This window comes from Neomonachus schauinslandi, chromosome 7 (genome assembly GCF_002201575.2).
Source record: "Neomonachus schauinslandi chromosome 7, ASM220157v2, whole genome shotgun sequence".
Classification (NCBI taxonomy): domain Eukaryota; kingdom Metazoa; phylum Chordata; class Mammalia; order Carnivora; family Phocidae; genus Neomonachus; species Neomonachus schauinslandi.
The window spans coordinates 73,903,465-73,930,948 of NC_058409.1; positions in this window are offsets into that span (position 1 = coordinate 73,903,465).

The following is a 27,484-nucleotide window of genomic DNA, read 5'->3' on the forward strand; positions in this document are numbered from 1 at the left end:
CAACTATTTATATTCCACAGCTACCAACCAAACTTACTGTTAAGAAAATATTAACCTTAGCCACAATCTCAATTTTATCATATCAGCAAACCTTGGAAACTCTGAAATCAAAACTAATTACACCAAGAGTTCAATCTTGTTTAGCGGGCATGTGAATTTATAATAACAAAGTCACAGGATAATCCTCACTTTTCCAATTCTTTTCTGGAAAATGCATTATAAGCACACTGTATTTTCCCACAGGAACCTAAAATTGCGAATGCATTCCTGCTCAGTTACTCACCATCAAATAAGTCATGGTTGTGACGAGCAACACATGGTAAAAGCAAAGATAAAATGATAAACCTGTAATAAACTTATTAATAAAATTATTTTAGAAGTGCTATAGGATTGGGAAAATGTTTTTTCAATATTTTTTGAGATTTTATTAAAAAATTCTCTAAAATGTTGACAAGTAATTTAAAGTATTAAAAAAATCCACAACAACAATCTAGCCATAAACAACACTCTGGTGGTCACAGAAAACATGGATACAGACCTCTTATAAGGCATCAGTCCCTAAGCTTCCTTGCAGTTCAACCTCGGGTTTGAAAAAACAAACTGATACCCAGAGAAGTTAAATAACTTGTCCTAGAACACACAGCAAGTCGGAATAAGAGTTGGGACTAAAAATCAGTCCTTTTGAATTTAGCTAATGTTCTTTCTATGTCAGAGACGGAACAGTTGGAGATGGACTTTTAAAAATGGGCAAGACTGTGGGAAGAGAGAGGGCATCCTGCCCCTAGTATCCTGCAATCAGTGAAACCAGCCAGTTCCCAGTGTGAGCAGGAAAGTAGTTGGGACTGCAAGCAGTGACAACCTACTGAGTTCTCTCTTCCACAGGACACTGGCAAGCAGGGTAAGGGCATGGAATTCCTATCTCTGCTCCAGACTCCTGTCATGTGGCCTTTTAAATTCATTTATTCAAACGTCTTTGTTTAATGGCTGCTATATTCTACATTTCTATGGGAAATATAAATGTAACAACATTTTTTCTGACATCCAGAAATGGAAAAAATTTAAAAAGTAAAGCTAACACATTTGACATAGATAAAACGAAGATGCTAACTACACAGCGACAGAACAGTTCAATAGTGAGGCTGATTGGCTTAGAATTGATCTCGGCTTGGGGACTGATTGGAATGAGGCAGTCAGCTTAAAAACTACCCAGGGAAGTTTTACTAAAGACTTGTTTCTGATCAATTTTCTTGTAGCAAGCAGAAACATTTAAAATTATGCTGTTAACCTTACTCTATGCTCAATGTTATGTTTACCCTCTTAAAATTTAGACATTGCAGCATTTAAATATTTGAAGACATCATTAAGGACTTCAGAGGTTGAAGAGAGATCCCTTCTTATCTCTTTGTTCTATCTTTAGGCCTCTTGTTTTCTATATCAACTTTACACATAAGGGGAGCTTTAAAAGAAAAAAAAAATTCAAGATGGATTTATTCAAGGAGAGGCAGGGAGGTCCCTAAGTCTTATACAAACTGTTGGGCAACATAGACTTTCTTTAGCTGAGAGGTCTGCCTCCTTTTGTCTACCCTTTCAAGCCTGGAAAAGTTTTGTTGGATGAACATCCTATGGACATTGTAGGCTAAGCAGGTAAAGGTGCTGAGAAATGAAGTTCAGGTGTCAATCAGGCAGACCTGAATGAGCAAGAGTACCTAAAATACTAAACAAAAAAGAAAATTATGTCTGGTACTGGTTCCTAGTTGACAACTAAAATTATTCAGATTTCCTGCTATATACTCCAAACACCCTCTATTTTTAACCAGAAAAAAAAACCAAACCAAAACAAAACTTTAACAGGAAAGTTTTTTTTTTCTATTTTTAACAGAGTTTTCTACTATAATACATCATTTATTTCATAATTATTGAGTTTGTGCTACTATCTACTCATGTGTTGGTTTTAGATTAACATGGACATATAGTAATTTTCTTTTTTTTTAGATGAATGGCCAATAATTTCATTTATATTTTTCTGATGTTTGAGGAATATCTAGTTTCTCTAATGCAAATCTTAGGTTTGCATATGAATTAACAACATGCCATATCCTATGATATATACATAGTCCTGAAATGTTCTCCTTTGGTGATCTTTTCTCTGTCTGGTATTCCAATATAACATAGTGATTTGGATCCTGGCTCCGCCACTTGCTAGCTGTGTGACCTCAGACCAGTTACTTAGCCTCCATGGGCCTCAGTTTCTTCAGCTGAAAATGGGAATGATAGCAGTAATACCTTCTTATAAATTATGAATTAACATTATAAAACATATAATGAATTAACATTATAAAACATATGAACAGTGCCAGACACATAGTAAGTGCTACATACATGTTTGTTAAATGAATAAAATACTTTTCCATCATCTAAATATATACGTAAATACTTATGCAACACCAGATTGGTTTCAACTGAGAGATTAACTTCTTTTCTTCTCTGGTCCTCATTTTTCTTCTTCTTCTCCTGCTTCTATTAGGCTTCAGAAGAACAAAATAAGAAATCACCTGGGAAGACTGACTTTGTGTATGCCACCTTTTCAAACCTGAGATTACAAATTGTAGCATACTTTGGAAGCAAGTAATAGAAAATTCAGTTCCATCCCACTGGTTTAAATTGGCTAGCAAAGTCATGCACGGAAGTGGAATGGGTGTTAGGGCTGGCTTAACTCAGTGAGTGTAGCTTTTTTTTTTTTTTTTTTTTGTATTTTCCTTGACTTTGTTCCTTCTAGTACAACGGGCTTTTCTTTAGGCTGACTTGCCTCATGGTGGCAAAATGCCTTTTGGAGGCTCAAGGCTCCCTATAGTGGAGCATATAGAAGATGAGGGGTAGTCTGTTTTGCTTTTAAAAGCAAAGAAGTTTCTTGCCAGAAAAATCCAGAAAACCTTCCTTTATGACTTCCTGGTCCATATTAGGTTACAAGATAATTTCTGAATCAATTTTTGAGGCTAGGGGACTGCCATGAACTATTTGGCTTAACCGAACTGATCTTTACTGTGGAGGATGGGATGACGTTTAGATAAATGAGGCCCAATTCTGGTGCTAGGGTCCATCAACTTCCCTTTAAACCATTGGTGATGGTGTGAGGCGTAGATGCCTGAACAAGAGTGGAATTGTGTTAGAAAGATGGAGTAGGAGGAGATACTAGTAGATAACCATGATGTCTACTACATAGGTTATGTTCTCTATAGCAGGAGACCGGAAATGCATCACTGTCAGTAATAGATGTCTAAATGAGGAAGCAGTTATGGCCAGGGCACCTTCCAATTCCACAAGTGGTATTTTAAGTTATATACATAATTTTTAGGGTTTTTGTGGTTATTAAGAACAGGCATAATCAAGACTACCTAAGCAACCTTGTCTGTCCATGGTAATGACTTGGGCACCAGGGTCACACAAATCTAACTGCAGTTTTTGGGCTTATTATTATTATTTTTTTAATTAACATAGTATTAAATGTGTTTCTTTGTATTTTGAAATAATTTTAAATTTGTAGGAAATTTGCAGGAGTAGTACAATGAACTTTTTTCTCTGAACCACTTGAAAGTAAGTTACTGACATGATGCCTGTTACACTCCAATACTTAATGTGTAATTCTAAAAGCAAGGACGTATTACTACCCAAACATCATATAATTGTCAAAGTCTGGAAATTAATATTCTTCCATTACTTCTGGCTTGTTGCTGAGCCCATTCATGTTTTGACAATTGTCCCAATAATATGATTTATAGCAAAAAAGATCCAGTCAAGGATCTTGCATTGCATTTAGTTGTTGTTTCTCTTTAATCTCCGTCAGCCTTGAATCTCAGTCATCCATGACCTTTATGGACCAGTTTTTTGATAGAATACCCTCAATTTGGGTATATCTTATGTTTTCTCATGATTTGATTCAGATTGTGTATATGTGGCAGGAATGTCACGGAATCACAGAAGTGACAGTGCTTTTTTTTATTGCATCCTATCAGGTAGTCTGTGATTTTAGTTTGTTCCATTATTGGTGATGTTTACTTTGAATCCTTGATTAAAGTGGTATCTGTCAGGTTTCTTCACTGGAAGTTACTCGATTCTCTTTATAATTAATAAGAATTTGAGAAGAGTTTATGTGCAGAGGTAGACTGGACTTCAGGCCTAGCTTAATGGAAGTTTTTTTTTTCTTTTTACTATTTCTTTGATTCTTTTAATATGCAATTATATAAATGTCCCATTCTCTGTCAAACTTTCACCCATTAGTCTCAGTACCCATTGATATATTTTGACTGAATTCATTGTGTTGTAATGGTAATGGTTGCCAAATATTTGATTTTTCTAATTTAGGTATTCCTTCTATATTTATTAGTTGCCCTTCTAGTGTAAGATTTGTATTTATTTGTTTATCTCTTTACATTGATATGGGCTCACAAATACATATTTTTTAAAATGGACTGTAATGTGTTGTGATTATTTATTTTGATGCTCACATTGTTCTTCATATGGTCAATGGAAGTTCCTTCATACTGGCTTCTGTGTTAGTTTGGCACATCCTTTTCATTCATTGAGTACTTTATTACTTTCCAATACAAAAGGATGTTCCAGACTCATCTGGTACTTTCCAACTCCAGACCCAGAGTCAAACTTTCTCTAATGGGCCCTGCTTCTTTTAATGGAGAATGGTATTTAGAAACCAAGATTTGGCTGCTGGTTATGCTCCTTGTTATTGGGTGACCCTCTCCCCAGGATCTCTCAGTAGTCAGAGGAAGAGAAAATATTTGATTTCAATATTCTGTTTCTCAATTCAGTGTACCCCAAATCTAATTTTAGCTTTGTTGGAGGGATACTTCTCTTAATCGTGTAGAAGATATTGGATTACACACATGAAATGTCCAACTGTATTAGTTTCCAATGTCTGCTGTAACAAATTACCAGAAACTTGGTGGTTTAAAGGAACACAAATGCGTTCTAATGTTGTAATAAAGGTCAGAAGTCTGAAGTCAGTTTCACTGGACTAAAGTCAAGATGTTGGGAGGGCTGATTTCTTCTTGAGGCTGTGAGGCAGAGTTTGTTGCTGTTTTCCAGAGGCCGTCTATATTCCCTGGCTGGTAGATCCTTCTTCCATCTTCAGAGCTTATCCCTCCAATCTCTGCTTTTCTCTCCCAGTCTCTGCAATTGGTTTTCTCTCTTTCTGACTCTACCACCTGCTTCACTCTTTTTAGGACTCTTGTGATTACCCCGGTTTTACCTAGATAACTGCCTCATCTCAAAATTCTTAATTTAATTCTACCTCAAAGGCCCTTTTTCCATGTAAAGTGACATAGTCACAAGTTCCAGGAATTACGACATGAACATTTTTGGAGCCACTACCCCACCAACACTCAGCTAGTCTCTTTGCATTTTCTAACTATTCGTTTAGCACAAATTTCACTTTTGAATTGTATTAATCAGGACACTTGGATCTGCAGGTGTTATAAAACAACAACAACAATTTGGTGTGGGCAAAAAAAAGGGGGGCTTTATTGGCTTCCATAAAGGAAAGGTGCAGGCCTGTATTCTGCCCTGATGGATCCAAGGAGTTCCAGATGTTGACAGCATCTTTCTCTCCATCCTTCATCTCTGCTTTCCCTTGTGTGTCTTCTCAGCCTGGCTCTCATCTCCTATTGCAAGATGGCCTCTAGTAGCTCCAGGATTTATTCTTCCATTTTGGAACTCCAGGACATAGAGAGATTTTTTTTCTCCTTAGTGACAATAAAATCTAATTAGTTAGTTTCATTGATCTAGCTTTAATGGGACTCTGTAAATCAAAATGTTAGCTGCTGTTACTGAAACCACAACCATTTTATATATTTTTAGTTTATTTACCACTTGATGTAGTATTTTTTTTTTAAAGATTTTATTTATTTATTTTGACAGAGAGAAAGACACAGTCAGAGAGGGAACACAAGCAGGGGGAGTGGGAGAGGGAGAAGCAGGCTTCCCGTGGAGCAGGGAGCCCGATGCGGGGCTCGATCCCAGGACTCTGGGATCGTGACCTGAGCCGAAGGCAGACGCTTAACGACCGAGCCACCCAGACACCCCCCACTTGATGTAGTATTAATTTGCTTATTCATTTGTTTTTTCTCAACTTCTATCTTCCTCCTCCTTTTTTACTTCCTTTCCTTTTAAATATTCTTATTTCAAAAAGAATTAGATAGTATATCTATGATTCTTATTAAGTGTCTCTTAACTTCTTTTACTTGTTTTTGGAGATAAAATAATTTAGTAAGAAAACATAATCTTAAGATTTTTTTGTGGTTGATAACTATTATTTAACAATTATTGACTAATTTAATTAATTATTACATTAATAAATTTGTTTTTCTTAAAATGATTTGTATAATAATGCATTTAAATTGTTTGAAGTTCCTTTCTTATGTGTTAGTGAGGCCTGAGGTGAGAACAGAATGCATGGTGTTAAAGATACTTAGACATTTAAAAATATATAAAACGTTTATTTACATTGAAAAGGTTAAAACCTGCATATGCTGTTAGCATTTTCTGTGGTGTTGATTTTCTTTGGGTTTTGTGTTGCTACTTTCTTTTGTTTCTATAACTGAAAGTTTTATGAGGTGTAAATAGACTTGGGCCACGTACTGATTTGAATAGGTAATGTATGCTGTCTTTACTGGTAGCTCTTTTTCAAAATTTTCTAGTATCAAATATCCTATTTATTTCCAGAAATAAGGACATGTCAAATTCAAACAAAACCAAGCTTACTTGAATATTAAGACACACTTTAAAAAAATGGAAGTTTTTATAAGGCAAGCTTTATTAACTTCTAATATTGTTTTTTTTTTAAATTTCAAACTCTTATTGTACTTTTAGTTGGAACTAGATCTTATAAGCGTTTAATGCCTCTTTCATCAGAATTTATACTCCTTTGAGGGAGGGAGAAGGAGAAATGGGCACAAAAATGGAGCTTGATCAATATTTTTAGATTGATAATCACATTATAAAGCTGGAGTCTGTTACTTAACAATCCCTCTTTAATTGAAGCACCATAATAAAAACTTGTCTTTTTCATATTGTGGATATATCAATTGCTATTTTACAGACTCTGACTGTCTAATACTTGTAGCCTATAGATGCAGTTATATTTTGCATAATAAAAATAATTCTTTTGGTTTAGTGTAGAAGCATTATATTGAGACAGTCGGACACAGAGAGAGTGTACAATCATGGAGCAACTTAGTTTTTATCTCCAGTATTTTTAAAAACTTTTCTATGGAGTCAATTCTCTTCTTGCCCTGTGGATAAACTTAAAGCTAGTTTCATGACTTTTCAGATTACTTTTAGATCCATTTAGTCCCATGGACAAATATTTATTTTCATGAAATAGAATTTTCATGACTTTTCAGGTTACTTTTAGGTCCATTTAATCCCACGGACAAATATTTATTTCATGAAATAGAATTTTCAAGTTCACTAAAGCTAGAGATTCTCCCCTTCCCTAGGTTGTGAGACCAGCTGTGGAAAGAGGGGGCTAATTAGCTTCTTTTTTTATTTCCTCAGAGAGTGCTTCTTCTCTTTTCTCACTCTGGAGACTGCCACTCTGCTCCTCCTCTAGAGTTGAAAGAGGTGTGGGGAGAGCAGATATATTTATTGACACTACTTGTCTGGCACTGATATTTGTTAGTTTCTTCTAGCCATGTCAGGTGTGTAATGTCAAGTCTTACTGGCAAAAGTGTTTTTGTGTGTTCTTTGGAGAACACCACACCTTCCTTCCTCCATTGTTGGAGATCTCGCACCCATTATTTCCTTGATGCTAGTGAATACATTTTCTGGTTGACTGTTTATAGTTTCTCCATCAGTTCTTAGGAGTCTAGAAGGTTTACTCACTGCTGGGTTATCTCATGTGGGAAGGCAGTCTTCTTGGGCAGGACAACACCCTGGCCATTTGTCTCTTATGTCAGGAACACATCAAGCTCACTGGAACAATTTCTCTTGACTCTGCCCTCAGAGCGACATTAGCCATGGTCTGCCGTTAGGCAGATTTATCAGGTGTGGTTCTGATGTCAGACAGCTGTGATCCCCAGACTTCAGAGAAAATATGTCAAGCTTTCTGACTAGATCATCAATGCCCTTTTCCACAATATACCTTCCAAAGTAGCTACAAGAAATCTGTAGGAGAGGAGAAAGATGAACTTTACCTATATAAGTAAATATTTTTTGTATGAAGTAGTCTGCTCAAGTTTCCAGGCATTTGCAAAATGAGTGCTTGATCAAGTTCATTCAACTCAACAATTAGCCCTTATTGGTACTGCAGTTTCATTCATCAACAGTTTGTAAATAACAATAGTCGGTTTATAAATATTATGCAAATCATAAAATGCTCACTTATTATCAATAGTTTGTTAATGGACTACAAAGAAGCCAGAAAAAAATATTGTCATTTCAACAATTACTTCAGTAAAAGGGACAAATTATAAATATTATAGGCATACAAGTATTAATATACACTTGACTCTGAAATCAAGACAATAGCTTTTTCTTTTTTTTTTTTAAAGATTTTATTTATTTATTTGAGAGAGAGAGAGAGCATGGGGGGGGGAAGGTCAGAGGGAGAAGCAGACTCCCCGCTGAGCAGGGAGCCCAAAGCGGGACTGGATCCCGGGACTCCAGGATCAGGACCGGAGCCGAAAGCAGTCGCCCAACCAACTGAGCCACCCAGGCGCCCCACAATAGATTTTTCTTAAAAATAAAAATATAATCCTTAGTTTGGTATGCTGTGAGATTTATACATTATTTCTAGAATTTATCATTTTGCATCATTTTCATGTATATACCTTTAAGGCCAGCCATTCTACCTGTAGAAATTTATCCTTAAAAATAGATAAGTAAGCTGTGTGTGTTTATGTGTATGTCATTTACTGCATTTTTTTTTTTTTTTACTATAGAAAATCAGAAAATACCTAAATGTTCATTGGTAGGTATTGGTTAAATAAATCAGGATAAATCTATATAATACTTTACAACCACTAATAATTGATGTATATCCTTATTTATTCACACTTAAATAATTTCCCCAAATATTGTTAATTGGGGAAATAGTCTACAAACTGATGTGGATAGTATTATTCCATTATTGTAAAAAAGAAGATAAATATTTTTATATATGTCTGGAGAATTCTGGAAGAATATGCATTAAATTTTTGTAGTGGTTACTTCCAGGGATGGGATTCACATATTCATATATATTTCTTTAAATGGACCTGAGCATTACACTAGAAACTGGGGATACAAAAGAGAAAAAAGATGAAATTGTTGCCCTCACACAGCTTATGTTCTAGACAGTAAATGAATAAATATAAACTAAATAAAGTTTTTATAGACTGAGACAGAGTATTTTCTATAGGCAATAGCTATATCTCCTAAATTGTGATATATTTTTATTTTCATTTATTTCAAAATACCTTATTGTTTCCCCTTTGAATATTCTTTGACTCAGGGGTTATTTAGAACTGTGCTATTTAATTTCCTAATAATTGGAGATTTTCAGATATATTTCTGTTATTGAATTGAATTGAATTCAAATTGAATTCCACTGTGGTCATAGAACATACTTTGTATAACTTGATTTACAGCTTTTTAAAATGAGTAGTACATTGGAATTAATCTTATTGATTCAGCCTATTTTCCCCTTAAAACCTTCCTTAACTGTTCTGGCTTTCCTGACAGCCTGCTTTCTTCTCTTAAATCATCAATAAATATTTATTTTTTTCCCCAGTGCGCATTCATCCAAGTTAATGGCTGTATGTTCCACTGGGGGAAGGACTGGGGGAATCGTCATGGTTTATAATGCAGGACTTTGTTTCTAGGGGTCTGGCTATCTTTTCAGGCCAATGGATTCCAGTTCTAGACCTGCAAATCAGCTCAGGTCCAGGAACTGAGCAAAGAATTGTACACTTTTATTGGAGTGATCACCTTCAGTATAATGTCTTGCTCCTCACTCTTGCTCCCCTGGCCTCCTGGTTCCATGTTAAGCAGCACCTAGGTTGGCTAGTGGTCAATTTTGCATGTTGGGATACTGCGTTCTCTAAAACTGACTAAACTCATTGCAGGTCCAGAGGCCTCGGTTGCCCCTCTGACTTTGCTGATCCTAATAGTAATTATAGCTGCCTGAACATCACGCTGCCTGTCCTCAACTACTTCAGGATCTCTGAAGATATTAATGAGCCCAGTTCTGGGAATGCATCTCCTGCCATCATACTTGGTGTGCCAAGGAGAGCCACCACTGAACTTCTCAGTGATGCTGGTTGTCTCTCTCCAGCACATTCTGATGGCATTTGTGAATGGTTGGTACTCTGGGCTCTTCCATGGAACATAATCCTGTAATCCTTTTTTCTGGCCTCAAATATTATTCCTCTTCTACCAGTCTATCTATTCCTTTGTCTATTTTCTGCTAGGAGAAATCAGGCATTTCTACTTTGGTGACAGTGGCCATCATTTTTTTCCAGGCCTCTTAGAGCCATCTGAGCCGTGAATTGGCCATTCCCTAGAAGTTATAAGGTGCTAAATCCCATGTCCCAAGAAAATGTCCTCAAATCAATGAATTCTTGCTCATATACCTTCCTGGCTTGATCAAATACCCTCAAATTTCAATCCTAGAAGTTCTACCTTAGCTCTTGCTGGTCAATGCTGAGAAATTCTTGCAACTCTTGAGGCATATCATTTCTTTCCTCTCTTATCAGATCCATTATGTTCCCAGTCAGGTTCTGTTGGGTTTAGGCCTTGGTCGTTATCAGCCTTGCAGGTCAAATAGGAAGTTCCTGAGAGGAACGCGAAATGCCTTGTGAGGAGGAAGCCTCTACAGCATCTTCCAACAAAGCACAAGTGATAGATTTTAATAGGGAAGGGTGTACCATTTGTGTAAATTCATAGGTTTCAGGGGTTGCAGCCTCAGGGGCATCTACTCAGATGGCCCTGTCTCATGTTTAAGGATCCCGGGTTTCCCCACCAGGAATCTGGCTTTTATACAATGCACATGTATTGGCTGAGCATTCAAACATCTCTGGGATTCTGAGACTAACAACTAGGTCTTTAGCTTACGTTCAGCTGTGTCTGCCCTTCTGTCTGAGATAGGGACATCCTGTGGGTTATTAGAGAGGACACAGTGCTTTCACATTTAACCATTGACAGCTTGTGACAAGCCCTCAGTCTCTCATTAGACTTCTGTAGTGTGTCAGAACAACTTAGCAATGAGTAGGATTGTTTTTCAAATGCCCACCATTGCACATGGCATAGCATTCTCTTCCACTGGGACATTTTCCCAGCTTACTACTGTTGAAATTTTAACATTTGTGCTGCCACCTGTGTTAAGGACAATCTGTGTCTCCCTACTAACCAGGATGATATCCTATTCAATTGCCAGGTAGTAGGTAACTAGTCCAAATATTTTTTAAATTTATTTTTAATTTAATTTAATTATTATTATTATTATTTTAGAGAGAGAGCATGCATGCATGGGGTGTGTGGTGGGGGGCAGAGGGAGAGAGAAAATCTTAAGCAGTCTCAATGCCCAACATGGAGCCCAACCCAGGTCGATCTCATGACTGTGAGGTTATGCAGGAACCCTAAAATCTTGGTCTGACTGCCTTTACCTTGGTTTACTTTTTGTACAGCCGGGTTGATTTGGGTCATTTAAGAAACAGTTGCCAAGATAGGGTTAAAAGTAGAAGAAATTAATTAACTACGGAAATGCCTGACATCTGTCATGGCCTCAACACTAATGGGACAGTTTCAGAGTGCAGCAGATGGGGTCCTCAGTGATGTGAAGGCCTTAGACTCCCTGCAGTCAGATCTGAGAGGCATATTCTCATGTCCACCTCACATGCCAAATGCTAAAAGAAACAAGTTCTGAATCTATTTTTATTTTGAAATCTACATAGGTGATATTAATTATGTGTCTAATTTAGAAACAATGGTGGAATAGAATAAAAAAGGTAGGTTCAAATATGGAAAAAATTAATCTTGGGTGACATCAATATTTTAGGAGTGGTAAATTGGGAATCACTTGGAAAAAAGAAGTGGCCAGAAAAGTCAGAATAAAACCAGATAAAAAGGCATCCAGCTACTCCTCTTCATCTCCACCACCACTAACCCACTCTAAAGCACTATCATCTTTTGCTTGAACTATTATAATAACCTCCTATGTGGTCTGTGCACACATTTCACTCCACCAATTTTTTTTTTTTTTTGGTTACTACAGCCAGAGAGGTCTTTAAAAGAACAAATTAGATTAATATCCCTCCTCAATTTTTATCCTTTCTTCTTAGGATAAAATCTAAAGTCTTAAAAATGGTCTTCATGACCTAGTTTCTACCCATCTTTCCAGCTCCTCTGGTATGCTTGCCCACACTCTCTATATTCCATTCACAGTGGCTGTCCTTTAAATCTTTGAACTACTTCCCTTGTGCCTTGGAATTTTTATATATATTGCTTTTGTTTTAAAGCTTTCTGTTCCTCTTAATCAATCCTTCCCTAACACAAAAGGCAAGGAAGGAGAGAGTGTCAAGAAGATGATAGCAATCCATTTTGTCAAAGGCCTCACCAAAGTCCAGTGATGCCAAATTGAAAAACTCCCATTGGGATTGTGGATAAAAATGTCACTGATTAAATCAGCGACCGTTACTTCAAAGGCGTGGCAGAGGGGGAAGACACAGTGGAGTGGGTTGAAGGGTGACTTAGAGGTCCAAAAGTGGACACAATGATTATAGACTGCTTTTGGAAAGTCTAAGGATAGGAGCAGAGAATATTGTCTATCTAAGTAGGACATAGGGTCAAGAAACATTTGGCTTATTTGTTTGCGATTTGAGAGAGCTGAGGAGATGCTGAATATAGCTTCTTCTAAGAATGCTGCAGACTTGGTTTTGCAGGGTCGCCTCCAGAATACAACAGACACTAAATCCTGCAGATGGGAGGGGAAACCTTCTCATCAACTCATCTCCTTAGAATTGTCTCCTTGTTTTTTATCTCTGTTTTCCATGAGCATTTAGCAATCTGAGCTCCACTCTTGACAGAATTGATGACTTTTATGTTTCCCCTGGGTTCCTTCTTTTTCAGTGGCTTGTCCTATGATTCCTTCTACTTGTCCTAGGGATGTAACGTATACCTAGCATGTTCATGCCAAGAGAGAATTTAGAATATGAATTAATGCCAATAACAATGTCCCTCTAACAGCCCATGGGTGGGAATGGAACCTGGAGTGGGCCTGTTATAATACCCCATTCCCTCAGCTATAGTGTTTGACTTAAAAAAAAAAAAAAAAAAAAGAGCCTTGAATGGCCCAAGCTAGGCCAATATAAAGTGTATGAGAGAAAAGAGCTTTCCTTTTCCTCTTAGATCATGTTAAGTAAGGACCTCTGTCCTCTGTGTCAGAGAAAAGTAATGAAGTAAATGCACAAAGAAAGGTAGAGCTCGGAGACTGGATGTTGGAGGGGACAAGAGTAGAGAACAAGTAAGGAAGAACAGATGACAATGTTTGAATTCTTGAAGAGCCTGAGACCAGCTCCATCCATAAATGTTCTAACCGGATGTTTTAATCAAAAAAGTTCCCTTTTCTACTTAAGTATCCTTGAGTTGATTATTTTTCACTCACATTTGAAATATTTCTGATTAATGCAGTTTGGAATCAGAACAAGAGGTCTAATCTGAGGCCATTAGGCCTGCTGTTCTCCAAATGACATGGGCTGCACCTGCCACATGATGAGAGACATCCTTTGGAGCAACGTCCTTTGGAAGTGAACTTACACATCCATCTTCTTTGACTCTACACCTTAAGTTTTTGGTAGGACACTTCCCTCTGCCAACATATTTTTCTTCAAATAGAGGATAGTATGTTTAGTCATGACCCCTGTTATTTTGAAGGATCTTGTTTTTCCCTGAGTCTCTTTAGACACACATTTCTGAAACATTTATTAGGTTCATCTGTAGGTGTCATTTTTCCTTTATTTTGCTTTGCTATGGATTATAAGCCATATCATTTTCTTAGTAACAACCTATTTTAGAAAAACAGCAGCATCAAAAGTATTATGCATTATAGGTTAACTAATGCTAAAAAAAGTCTCAGAATTCTACAAGTATGATAGTAAATTTCATTCTTAAGGTGTTCATTCTTCTAAATTTCATTCCCATTAGATCATTTTGTGTCACTGCTTTGGGAACATCTAGCAGAGTCCTCTGTGGTATCTACTATCTCTACTCAAAATAATCTTTCCTATGGCTGAATTTTATTAAGGTTCTTTAGTCTTTTGTAATATAAAATTAGATGTCTCAAGTAAAGAAGCCCAACCAAAAATGATGCTTTTAAAGAGACTGATGGAATAAAGAATACATTTCTTCTAAATTATGCCACAAATCTCCTCCTTGGAGTCTTAGAAAGCCACTGGCAGAGCCCGAGAGTAATGGATGTTGGGTTTGGGACCCACTTGTTTCACTCTTTGCCAGGAGCTGAAGCTCTACTGAAGATTTCAGGCAGGCACTCGACCGTAGCTAAACTTCAGAAAGTGATACCAATGCGGGAGAAAGGAGGGAGAAAGATTTCTTATTTCCTTTTTACCCACGAACAACCCTCTGCCCTATTTCCACTCACTTCTTATTAAATGAGACGATAATGAGATAATATATGTGAAAGGGCTGTGTATAATGTTAAATGCCTGTTTAAAAAGACATTACTCCTTATTTCAATACCATAAGCCCTTCTTCGCTCTAGTAGCTTTTCTCTGATTATGATTCTCTGGTATGGTGGAGTCGAGAGAGGATCAGATTTAGAGGAGAGAGACCTGAGTTTCAGTCTTGGGTCTTCTCTAGGTTTCACAACTTCTCTCCAGTCTTGGTTTTTTGTTTTTGTCTTTGTAAGTGAGAGAAGATTATGACTGTGTCCCCTCTCCAAATAAAATGAGAAAGGCGTATCTACAAATGCATGGTTTTAGAGAGAAAGACTTAGAACAATGTACACATGGGCTCAGAGGTCTGATTTTTCACTGATAATCATAGAACAACATTCATGCAAACATATATACTTACACATACATACGCAAATGCACGCGTACACGTAGGCATGCACTATCTTTCCAACACATTTTTACCACTGCTTATTCAGAATGACAAGAAGAAGTAATTTCAGATTTGATCCATCTCAAGAAACACTTTTAAGGCTCTTTTGCAGGTGGCCAGGAAACTTGCTTCGACTTCTCTGACTCATATCATATTGATCACTTGATATCCTGGGAACTTAATACCCGGATACATGGGTATTGGGATGGGATTCCTTTAATAAATATCCACCAGTCCAGTTCAGTATGAACCATTGAGTGTAGTTGATAAACAGAAGAGTCAGGGAGTGAGACATTTGACTCTTTCTTTTGAGAAAAGCTGCATAAGCATCTGACACTTGACAGGCCCACACTCCCCTGGCACCTAACATGTCGAAATCACCTCAGTGGCACCTCCACTTTGCTTCCTTCTCCTTCTTCACAGGAAACTTCAGCCTCTGTTCACTGGTGGCGGAACATACTTGTAATTTCTGCTAATGAAACAATGACATGTTTCCCATTTGTTCTGCAACATGCTGACACTTTTCATATATATATATATATATATACATATATATATATACACACACACACATACATACATATACAATTTGACAATAGCTGTTAAAGTTACAACTATATTTTAATATATAATGCCTCACACTATTTCACATGATTACAGAGAGGCTGGAATTCCATATGGTCCGAGGAAGTGTTGTTTGTTCATCTTGCCTTGACTTGGCAAGAGTAGGTAGAGGCTGTTGTTCACCGCAGATTTTTTTTTTTTCCTTTGTAAAATGAAAAGGTGAGACTACACGGCTTCTAAGGTTTCTTTCAGTTATAGTAATCTATGAATTTACAAATAATAGATGGAATGTACCAGTAAGTGACATTAGTGGTGAAGTAGAGTGAAGGGAAACCAGGCCAATTGCATTTTCAAGGTTTAAAAAATTGCTCTGGACCTGGGCTTCCAGGGATATCTAGGTACATATTACATATGAAATAAGTTTAGTTTCTGAAAAAATGAGAAATACCTTAGTAATTATGTTATTAAAATTTTATTCACTTTTGATACTGAATTTCATCTTCTAGATCATGAAGATGTATCTATATATGCCTGTCTGCCTCTCTCTCTATATATACCTTCATATACATATATATGTATATGTAGCTACCATGTAGAAGAAAGATTAAGGCATTATCAGTTAACAAGTTTAATTTGCTTTAAAACATTAATATCAAAATTAATATTTTTATCTGGTACTCTTACCGTCCATGTATATTTTTCAAAAAGTAAAGCAACTGCTCTGGAAGTTGTAGACTCAAGTTGCTCAAGATGTGACAGGAACAGTAAATGAAGTTTTAGGAAGGCAGTTGAAGGATTCTAAGTAAAAAGGCATAGGTCAGATTAAGTAGATACCTTCACCTTCTCTCCTGTCAGTATTATCATGGTTAAAAAAATAATGCCTCAAAATTGCCAGCAGAGGTCCTCAGTCTCATAGTGTATCAAGTCTATTTATTGAAAAATCTCTTTTCCCTATGATATTAACCGTGGTTTCAAGGACTCCTTTGCTTACTTCAGATAATGAATGGCCTGTGAGCTTAAACTATTAATCAAAAAAGATATATTTAAGTTAAAAATACAGTTAATATGTACAACAGTGTATAATGGTTTGGAAAACATTCTACAGATACAAAAGAACTAGAAAGTAAAAGTGCAAGTTTTATGTTTTTGAATTGGGGGTTTTTAGAGAAATTTAGCAGATGAAGGTTAAGAATGGTGATCTGCTTTGTTCTTTCCTCAGTTCGAACTATTGTTCTATTTCTGGGAGTAAAAGAAAACAAAAGGATTCATATAGGAACTTATTTAGGTAAAAATTCCGAATTGTCTATGTTTTTTCATTAAAGATGAATTTTAAGAAGGAAATAAAATAATCAGAAATAGAAATAGCTAGTGGGAGGTTATTGCTATCTGAAATAATTAGATAAAGCTGTTTGAATTGCCAATCTTCCTTATCCCTTTCTTTTTGTCTTCACAAAAGACACAAGAATTATTACTGTAAATTCTCTTAAAAAGAAATGGTAACTAGAGTGGCCACCGGACAAACTTGGGCATCTCTGTTGGTAGAGCTTACTGGTTTCCTGGTGTTGTGTTAGTATTAGTTGACAATATGGGCAAAATATCAAAAACCCACATTTGGCAGGAAGACAAAAATCGATTTTTGATATAATGGCCAAGGCTCTGTCTCTCTGGGCTGAGGCCATGTGATATCTGAAGGTGTGGTTTTGTTTGCATAGGGCATGGGTGTCAAGGAGGGCAGGCCAAGGGGTGAGACTCCAGGACCTGACATGCACCCAAATGCGAGGCACATGGGGTAGGTTATTATCTCAGGGCTAAGAAGCAATATAATGGTAGTCAGATAAAGAGGAAGGAAAGATCCCAGGAAGTGAAATTATAATAATCTCAAAGTGAAAAATAGAGAAACATACTTCTAAACAACTGTCTTCTCACTTAAAAAAAATCTTTTTGAGGCTGTTTGCTTATTTTCTTTTCTAATATTTCTCTGCTTTCTACCTTTTTTTTTTTTTTGTGGTCCTTGGCTGCCTTGAGAATTGCAGTCTTTAGAAGTCAAACAGAGACAAGCTAATGATGGGAATATGGGAAACATTCTTGGCTTTTCTTAAGGGTTGATCTAGGAGACTCTAAGTATCTATGAAAACTAAGCAGTCCTTTAAGAATTTTTTTTTTTAAAGCTTCTACAGACAAAGCAGGTGGCACTTAATTAAATTCTTGGTAGCTTTTAGAGCACATAAACATCTTTGGAGAAGGACTTGTTTCTTTTACTTACTTCCATACCTCAACCAGCAAGAAATAACGAGGGGAAGGAATAAGCAAAAAGAATGCTGTTGTCATTTTTAACCTGTCTGTTGAGTGTGACTGTTCATTTTTTTTCTAAAAAGCAGGCTCTCAGATATTCTCAGGGCTACCCAGAATGATTTGAGTAACTAATTTTCACATACACAACAATATAATAGGCATATGTATGCACAGAGATCTTTGGGGTCAGTTATCAAAGGCTTTGGTTTTATATAGAGATCTCTGTGGTATACGTAGTGTTTTATTTATTCAAATGCTGTATGTACACAATATGGCATTTTCCCACTGCATTAAAAATGCTGTTCAGGTGTCTATATTTTATTAATTTTTATGCCTTTTTTTTCTCACAAAACTCTTTATGTGCTACTGTTTATCTGAGGCATTCCATTTTACCGAATGTTCTTATGAACAATATTTAAACTTCTGAATAGCAGTAACTATCTCTAAAATATTGTTGACCAAGTGAAAAATATAAGGTGAAACCTTTATATGACATATTGCAGAGTTACACAAACTCATAAACATGGCTGTTTAATACGCAAATTCGTTCTTAGAGTATGTCCAACCATATTATAGAACCCTTAAAATATTTCATGAGATCCAGAAACTTATGTATTATTTTATAATTAGATTCATTTACATTCTTAAATTCTCTTCAGCTAGGAAGGGAATCTATAAATTTCATGACTTACCTGGTAGATTTTACTTCAATTCTTTGGCTGTTATCCTAGTCTGTTTTGGTGTTTTTCTGTGCCTTGGTAAAGGTGAGAGAATTAGATTTTATTGTTCTCAGTTTTCTCTCTTCAAGTAACAACAGATATCTTAAATCTTATGGGTTAAAAAATTTTATCCCTTTCTTACCAACTAAATTCAAATCAAATAAATCATACTACTCATTTATGAATCAAACCTGAGGTATTTATTGCTCAAGAGTCATGGATGCCCTTTTCTCTGTATTTCTTAGTCATTGGGCTTCTAATCTAGCATGGTGTCTACTATTCTTCCTTAGGGGAAACGAAAAGCCAGGGGACCTGGCCAGTGTCCCTCAGGGACTAGCATTGGACAAGCACTAAACATTGGCCAGAGTGTGAGAAAAGCTGCTTATAGTTCCTTCCTTACACAAGCTAATGTTATAAGACACATCCAGAAGGGAGTCAAATGGAAATTCTGAAATTAGTTTTTAGGGGTGAGTTTTAGAAGCATTATTTTCTTTTAGTGCTTGAAAATTTAATCAGTAATACCCAGAGTACAACCATTTGTTTTCACATATTTCGAAGCCATTTGATACTCATTTACTCCTGTTTAGTTCCTAGCTGATGAGTTACTCACAACCCTTAATCTTTCTCACCTCGTTAGTTTTCAATTTTGCACATCAAATATCTTCAAAGATGACTGCTGCTTTTCTGTAGAGAAATGCTGATGTGCTCAGGCTAAGTTACAGCAAAGAGTTGAAGGAGGAAGGAGACAGAGGGAAAAGCAATAGGCAACCTCTTCATCAAGGCCACTTAACTGGCAGAGGTGGATTGGTTCCTAAATCCCCACACTGGTGTTAAATGTTGGCATTCTAGAGAGAGAGTGATGATGGTAGTGTTGGGACAATTTGATCTTCTGATTATATTAAAAATAGAAATAATTTTTATTTTTATTTTTTTTAAAGATTTTATTTATTTATTTGACAGAGAGAGACACAGCGAGAGAGGGAACACAAGCATGGGGAGCGGGAGAGGGAGAAGCAGGCTTCCTGCTGAGTGGGGAGCCCGATGTGGGACTCGATCCCAGGACCCTGGGATCATGACCTGAGCTGAAGACAGATGCTTAACGACTGAGCCACCAAGGTGCCACTAGAAATAATTTTTAAAATGAAGTTTAAGTTTTGAATTTTCACATTAATATTGATTACTGGTTCCCATCATATTATGTGGGCAGAAGCATTATTCAGAAATTGAACCAAACCAAACCAAAGTGAAACCACAGAAAACTTAACAGCATTTTGTGATTGTGTTAAGAACTTTTACACTGAGATAGAGACAAACATCCTGGGCCAGTATATAGTCCAGATTATTATTATTATTATCATGAATCATTTTTATGTCATTCTGTCAGTAACAACACAGGTATGTGTCCAGATAGACTGCCTTATTATTTTTTTAAAAGATTTTATTTATTTATTTTGAGAGAGAGAGAGAGAGAGCGTGAGTGAGGGGAGGGGCAGAGGGAGAAGGGGAGGGAGAGCAGACTCCCCGCTCAGTAGCGAGCCAGACTTGGGGCTCGATCCCAGGACCCTGGGATCATGATCTGAGCCGAAGGCAGTCGCCTAACTGACTGAGCCACCCAGTCTTTTTATTTTGGTAAAGGGACAACTTGTAGATCTCCTGCTCCTAAAATTATTTTTGCATTTTGGGTATTTATTATTTCTATTTTGTGAACAAATATGGGAATTATAATGTCTTTTCAATGCTATACTAACTTTGCCAGGATGGAAAAACTGTTAAATCAAGGAAGGATTAAATTTAACATTTGTTAACAAAATTAACATTTGTTAAATAAGCATCAAATTAGATATGGTGGCATAGTGGATGAGCTGACTGGTATGTATCGATTCCTTCTGTTTTTTGCGTGTTTGCTGTTTTTTTTTTTTTTTTTTTTTTTTTTAGCTCTTGTTCCTAATGCTATATGGCCAATAGGGGCAGTAAGACTGGATCTATCTATTTTTTAACTTTTTTTTTTTTTTTTTTGGTGGTGGTGATAGGGGAATCTGGGAGGTAGCTGATCTGCCTTATGATCTGACTGTTCTGGGCTGTGATAGAAGGTGGATAGTTAGAGAGGAAACAAAAACTTCCTAAAATGAAGGTTGTGGTGCCCATGAGAGATGGGAAACCCATACACTATCTGTCTGTATGTTTGCCTCTGTCCACAGTTTTGCCCATCTACATTTATCAAATATCTGAGTAATTAATTGGAGCAGAATGTTGAAATAGATCTAGTTTCTATATTGTTCTATAATGCTGAAGCTTAAAAAATAGAGTTGACAGGGGGTTTGTGGAAAAGGATATATTTGTTTATAAACTCTTTTCTTTAAGCTTCCCTATTCTTTTCATTTTAGAAAATAGCATGATAGGGGCACCTGGGTGGCTCAGTCGTTAAGTGTCTGCCTTTGGCTTGGGTCATGATCCCAGGGTCCTGGGATCGAGCCCCGCATCGGGCTCCCTGCTTGGTGGGAAGCCTGCTTCTCCCTCTCCCACTCCCCCTGCTTCTGTTCCCTCTCTTGCTGTGTCTCTTAATGTCAAATAAATAAAATCTTTAAAAAAAAATAGCATGATAAATATTTTCTCACATGCTTATTATTTTCTGTCATTTAAATGTTGTCATTAATATACAAAAATATTTTACCTAGAATTTCATTCATTATTAATTTACATTAATTTGAAGAGGGATTTAGCTGAAATTTACCTTTATGTTCTTAATGAAAAAAAGTTTGCTAAGAAAATTAATAGTAAGTGACATTTGAATGGTACATCTTCCTAATTAGGTAAACTAATTATTTTCAGCCAGTTTAGAAATGCTCTAAACATATAGTGTAATTGCTATTTATGAAATAAATATCTAAATTACATTTCAGGTACATCAGTAATTTAATTAAAGTCATTCTCAACTATTCATTAAAATAAGACTTTAATGTTGGTTAGCTCAATTAATATACACAACTGGGATAATAAAGCTGTGTATTTAAATTTATTTTATATTTATAATTGGATATATAATAAACACTTTTCATTAGATAAGATAGTTTTTTTTTACAATTAATAGAAACTTGATAAAGTCTTACAGTTTCAGGTTTTTCATAAGACACTAAAGGACAAGGAAGATTTTGAAACAGTTAAAAGATCAATTTATTTTTTCATTAAACTCCTTATAGTTAAAAAGATTACAAGTTACTTTTACACACTGAAGTAGAATCTTACCAAAATATATTTTTTTAAATCCCTAGAGATTACGGTATTGATCATATAAGCATTCTAAAATAATGGCTGGAAATGTGGGTACTTTGCTTATTTTTAACAGAAAACACTGTACAGTGTAAAAATAGTAGCAACAGTGCAGTAGTACAAAAACAGTATTAATTAATACAGACTAGTATTAATTAGTCTTGTGATTGGGTCACTAAGCATGAATGAGTCTTAATTTCCTAATCCACAATATGGAGAATTTGGATTGAATGATCTGTAGGGTTACTTATAATTCCAAAATAATATATATCTATAGTATTGCTATCATTAGCCTCAAAGAACAGCAGTATCATGTAATTTTGTATTTATTTAAAACATCAAGACTTTTGAGATATGAGTTTATTCATGAAATTAGTTTAGTAGATCAAAACATTTCATTTTGAGGAAACCACTGAACTTTTACGATTGTTACCACTGAAGGAAAAGCTACTTTATTTCCTGGTGGCATAAATGACAGACCATCTGAAGTTTGATTCTGTTGTTGGCACTCATTTTGGGGACATCTGAAGAAACCAGAGTGGCTTCTTACTTGCAGTTGGTATTATTGGTGGTATCAAAGGATGTAATCTGTTATTTGAAGTGAGTTTTTTCTATTATTATTATATTATGTTAATCACCATACGTTACATCATTAGTTCTTGAGGTAGTGTTCCGTGATTCACTGTTTGCATATAACACCCAGTGCTCCATTCAGTACGTGCCCTCTTTAATACCCATCACCAGGCTAACCCATCCCCCCACCCCCCTCCCCTCTAGAACCCTCAGTTTGTTTCTCAGAGTCCATAGTCTCTCATGGTTCCTCTCCCCCTCGGATTTCCCCCTCTTCATTCGAGATATTCAATACTTTCCTTTCGGCATGCAACATTTTAAAAACCTTGCTTGGAAGAGAAGTTTGTATTTTATACGGGAACTAGTGATCCTTTGGAGATGGAATTACACTAGTGTTGTCATAGCAACACAGAATTCCATGCTCCTGCTTTCTACAATGTATATTGCTCCGAGTCTGGATGTTTTTAAGTGTTTCATTCATTGGTGGCAGTGTGTGGTTATTGGCACCAAGAAAATAGATCAGCCAGATGACATCTTTGGTGTCTGTCAACTTAAAATACATTGAGCATTTCAAAGAAGGTGATTATAGTGTCTCTTTTAAGAGGGAGGTGAGATACTAACTTTTATTTTCTATATTAATTAGTGTATTTGGTGCTAGTGGCTATATCAAGTGACCACCACTTGTCAGTGACTTAGCACAACAAGGGAATTTTTTTCTTGCTCACGGCAGATGTGAACAGGGCAGATCTGTTCCAGAGGGTGACTTGTCTTTGTGGACCCCAAGAGACTATTGTGAGTGCGCCACTCTATCTCTTTCATCTGCCTAGCTAAGAAGGAAAGAGAGAAAACATGCAGAATTGTACAGGTTGTTTTATAGCTAGTTTTGGAAGTGACATCCATCAATTCTGCCCACATTCCACTGACCAGAACTCAATCACCTAGACGTCACTAACTGCAAGAAAGGGAGGGGTATGGTATGCAGTCTTACTCAGGCCCAGAAAGAGAAACGGGACTGACAAGCAGCCTGTCTCTGCCATTGTGAATTTTTGTTTACAAATGTTTTATGTTTAACTAGAATATCTTTGGAGAAATTTAGATCTCTATTTAAAATTCACTTTGAATCATGAAGAGGTGGTAGCTGATATATTTAATTAAAATTTATCCTTGTTGCTTTTTTGTGAAAGATTTATTCACTTTTCCTTTCCTTTACGATTTAGGCTATTCTGAATTTAACTGTTAAGTTCTTTTTTTTTTTTTTTAAGATTTTATTTATTTGAGAGAGAGAGTGAGCAAGAGAGCACAAACAGGGGGAGTGGCAGGCAGAGGGAGAGGGAGAAGCAGGTTCCCCGCTGAACAAGGAGCCCGACGTGCGGCTCAATCCCAGGACCTTGAGATCTTGCCCTGAGCCGAAGGCAGATGCTTAACTGATTGAGCCACCCAGGCGCCCCTAAGTTCTGATTTTTATATGTATTGCTACCTTACAATCTCACTTTAATTATCAAGCTCTTTGCTTCTGTTGGAAAGAACTCTGTAACTTACAAAGTAATAATCGTAACAGGACTTTTATAATTCCTTAGAGGCCAGATGAACTTCATTTGGAGTAATTTAAAGTAAATTATTTTGTTCTGAAATACCACATTTAGTTTACTTATCTGATAATACAAAAAAAAATTTCTTTTTTTTGAGAGAGAGAGTGTGCGAGCGACTGCTGTGGGGGGAGGGGCAGAGGGAGAGAGAGAATCCCAAACAGACTCAACCCTTGAAGCCTGATGTGGGGCTCAATTCCATGACCCTGCAATCACAACCCCAGCCAAAATCGGTGGTGCCCGGGTGGCTCAGTCATTAAGCGTCTGCCTTCAGCTCAGGTCATGATCCCAGGGTCCTGGGATCGAGCCCCACATTGGGCTCCCTGCTCCGTGGGAAGCCTGCTTCTCGCTCTCCCTCTCCCCCTGCTTGTGTTCCCTCTCTCGCTGTGTCTCCCTCTGTCAAATAAATAAACAAAATCTTAAAAAAAACCCAAAACAACCCCAGCCAAAATCAAGAGTCTGACGCCTAACTAACTGAACCACCAGGCACCCCTCCCCCCCCAAAAAATGTTCTTAATAATGTCTTTGCTGTTCCTTATATGTGCAGTGAGTGTACAGTCATGTGTGACCAACTAAAGGTGTCCACAAATTCTTTGACACTTCTCCACAGAAAAGTGGAGTCTGTTCTTCTCATTGAATCTTGGTCAGCTCTGGGAAGTCTTTGACAATAGAATATGGAAGGGTTGATCCTGTGCCAGTTTTCAGGCCTAGGTCTTTTTTTTTTTTTTTTTAAGATTTTTATTTATTTATTTGACAGAGAGAGACACAGCGAGAGAGGGAACACAAGCAGGGGGAGTGGGAGAGGGAGAAGCAGGCTCCCTGCCGAGCAGGGAGCCCGATGTGGGGCTCGATCCCAGGACTCTGGGATCATGACCTGAGCCGAAGGCAGTCGCTTAACAGACTGAGCCACCCAGGCACCCTTCAGGCCTAGATCTTAAAAGAATGGAAGCTTCCCCTTTTGGGCTCTTGGAATAGATACTCTTGGAATGAAGCCATGGTACTGTAAAGCTTAAGCCACATGTACAGGGCATGTATAGGAGTTCTAAATAACAGCTTCAGTTGATCTCCCAGCCTACAGCCAGTATCAGTTTTCAGCCATGTGAGTCAGCCATCTTGGACGTTGGTCCAATCGATCCTTTAGATGACCTTAGCCCCAGGTGCTTTCTGGATGTAATCAATGAAATACTTCAAGCAAAAACTGTTTGTCTCTTCCAGTCAAGTCAGAAATATGAGACATGGTAATATACTGTTTTATTTGATGATAAAAACTTTGAACATCATATTTTTCTTTATTAAGATTTTAGTCCCAAAAAGCTTCTAATACCATCAGAAGTTTTTACCAACCTTTGGATATTATTGAACAGCCTTTGGATTTTGGGAAGTGAACATGAATCATATTACTTTCTATTTATTTATCTATCTATCTATCTATCTATCTATCATCTATTTATGTTAATTGCAGTGTAGCTTCCAGCTGGGACAAGTGGGTGGATTAATATTTGAGGCTGAGTGACATTGCCAAGGACTGAGTGACATTGCCAAGGACTGATATATTTCTCAAGGTTGGCAGCAGGCAATATTCTTACAGTTTTCTGGGTCACTGTCATAAACCAGAATTCTAAGAACATAATAATTTAGTTTAAGGGAACATGAAGCTCAATAGTTTGTCCCTGCTAGCAGTGTCAAAGTATAGTTGGTGGGAAAGCGTTGTGCTCAGGGAAAAATGCACACCTGAACCTGTGCAAGAAATAGGGAGTGCAAATATTACTAGTCAAATAATGTGAATATAGGCAGGTCAAGCTGTATGTAGATTATAATGATTTATATTCTCTATATCATCCTTATATTGCATGACTAGAAATAGCCAGTAAGGATCAGATTACCTTAAGTACTTCTCTCAGATAAGAGTCTAAATCCTGAAATACAAGCACGGCAGATCAGTCATTTGAGTTGTTCTTTTTCCCCAAGACCTCCATTAAAGTGTGAATATTCTTTGGAGAATATCACTTGAACAAATTCATGCTTGGGTATTAAGGTTTTGCAGATAAAATCTTTCCTCTATGGGGAGAAGAGTTTTCAAAGCATTGGTGTTTTTATTTAAAGAGCCTTTCAAGAAAGAGTTGGTGTTGTTCTTGGGAAGATGTTGAGAATTGAAATAGAGAAAAAGAAGAGATGCTATATATTGTGTACTTCATAGTTTTATCTGAGCTTATGCTAAATGAACTGCGTACTTACAATTCTATATATGCTGCATTCTGCTGGTCTTCTTTGAAGTCATATATTGTACATATTTTAGAAAATAGTAATATAGTAAGTCAACAGCATTTATTAAAACCTATTATTAAATAGCAAGCATTCCTTTTATCAGTTTTATTCCAGGGTATATGTAAACTTTCAGAAAATGCCAATGTGAATCCTGAACAGAACATGATAGCACTTTCCTCATCAGGCACGTGTTTAGAATTATGATTCTTTTGGTAGTTTGTATAAATGGAATAATAACCTAAGAGAACAGTTTGTCTAGATAGTATAGCTAAAGTAATTTCACTGGCAGACTTTCCTTCCTCCTACTATTCCATTCTTTAAGGAGCATATAGCCATCTAGCTAGAGACTACATTTCCCAGAATTCTTTTGGTTGAGAGTTCTTACATGACTAAGTTATCAAGTGGGATGGGAATAGATGTGATGTGGACAACTTCTGCCTTGTTTGCTTAAAAATTAAAAAGATTCCAGATTTCCTCTCTTTGGCCCCTTGTTTTAAGTATGAACATAATGTGTTTTTATCCAGTTTCAAGCGTGTAGATGAAAATAATACCTTAGGGGAGTGGTGGAGCACTAGATAAAAGGGTCCTATAGTCCCAAAGGACCTTGTGGATCAGAGCTACCCCAGCAACCCTGAATGCTCCCCTTGGGATTATTATATGAGAAAGAAGTAAACTATATCTTATATAACCATGGGTTTTAAAAAATCTCGTTGTTAAAGTACCTTAGCCTTTAGTGCAACTAATGTACCTCACCTGTTATGATTAAAACAAATATTCTCCTCTGTGAAAGAGCTCAACATATAGCCTAGTGTATATGGTTGCCAATTGCCTCAGTAAATCAATGATGTTAAAAAAAAAAAAGTTCTGAAAATGATGCACTAGGTTCAGAATGTAGACTCAGTGAAAAGGATGAGCATTCAGGATGTAGACCCAGTGGGAAGGCATCAAATTTCTTCCTGTAAAATATTCCTTACTTTTATTGTTCACTTGTTGTTTTTTTTTTTTTTAAACTTAGACTTCTATAGCTGCTTAATAAGTATCTCTTTCATTCACTTATTGTGTCCTTACTTTGTTCTAAGTACCAGAGAAATCAAAGAAGTATTGGCTCTGATT